Raw genomic sequence first — 1,311 nt, 5'->3', positions numbered from 1 at the left:
TATGATCAGTCTATGGGATGTTGATCGGCAAATATTCATCATTGGAGACCAAGAACTAGAGCTGGAAGTAGATGATATCTACTTTATTATTGGATTTTCCAGGAGAGGGGAAAGATTCCAAATCTTTGGATCCTGTGGTGGAGGTGAGAGCACCAATACCTTAATCAGAATGCATTTCACGGGTGCAAAGACAACTTTGATTGGGAAGGTGAAGATAGCAACCATCGACAATCTTCCCTTGAGGATAATTCTTCACACCATGGCTTGTATAGCTAGGGCATAGGCTTTGCAAAATATCTCAAAATTATAATTCCAGTACGTAGTGGATTGCCTTGCTCCAATAGTGTTCAACTGGTGCGAGGGACTGTTGGTCAACATGAAGAGACAACTGACCAAAGGCAAGTTGGGAAACTTGAAGCAGTTCGGCTTTGGTTCGATTTTGGTCACTTTATTTTTGGAGTGTGTGCCCCTATTTAAATACTAGTGGGTAGAGGTGGAGGATCCAGATCCACAATATCTGAGGCTACTTAGATGGAGTGATATCATGCCTCATGGAGGAGGGGACCAACAAATTCATTTTCCTCTGTTGTTCTTTACTTGGCTATGCCAACAACTGATTGTTATGGATGACTATGCCTATGCAGGCACGGACTTTAGAGGAGATCCATTTCTGCCTCTTCCACCGAGTGAACAGTGGACTGATGCAGGTAAAACTTGTTTTTGGAATTTTTCAAGTTTTATGAGTTTTTTGGTTAAAGTGTATCTGAGAGTTTACTTATGATAATTGTGAAGATGTAGGACTAGAAAGGCCTCCTGGCATCTTGCCAATATCATGGCGATTAGCACGTTAGATAGAAGATGCTCCATACAAGGAAGGAGCAAATCCTATAATAGAAATGGAATGAAATTTGGAAGTTATTACACGAGGGGTTCCAGAATATGCGACTATATATGACATGCCATTGCGATACCAGAGGCATACAATAGGAGTGTCTATGAGACTACGTTGGTTGTTAGGCTGATTGATCAGCGTGGTCTTATGTTATCGTGAGCACCATGTGGGTGAATAGCCTTTTCTAGTTATGTTTGTCTGCACTATTGTAGGCTTTGAAAGCCATGTGTCCCAAAACACTTATTTTTTGAGATTTTGATGAACAAACTTTGATAGATGCAATATATATATATATATATATATATAGATATATATATATATATATATCTATATATATATATATATGTATGTATGTATGTATGTACGTATGTATATGTATATGTATATGTATATGTATATGTATATGTATATGTATATGC

This window comes from Pinus tabuliformis, chromosome 8 (genome assembly GCF_031772625.1).
Source record: "Pinus tabuliformis cultivar Carrire ecotype Pingquan chromosome 8, CPIR1, whole genome shotgun sequence".
In the NCBI taxonomy this organism is placed as follows: domain Eukaryota; kingdom Viridiplantae; phylum Streptophyta; class Pinopsida; order Pinales; family Pinaceae; genus Pinus; species Pinus tabuliformis.
Note: the sequence above shows the minus strand (reverse complement) of the source record.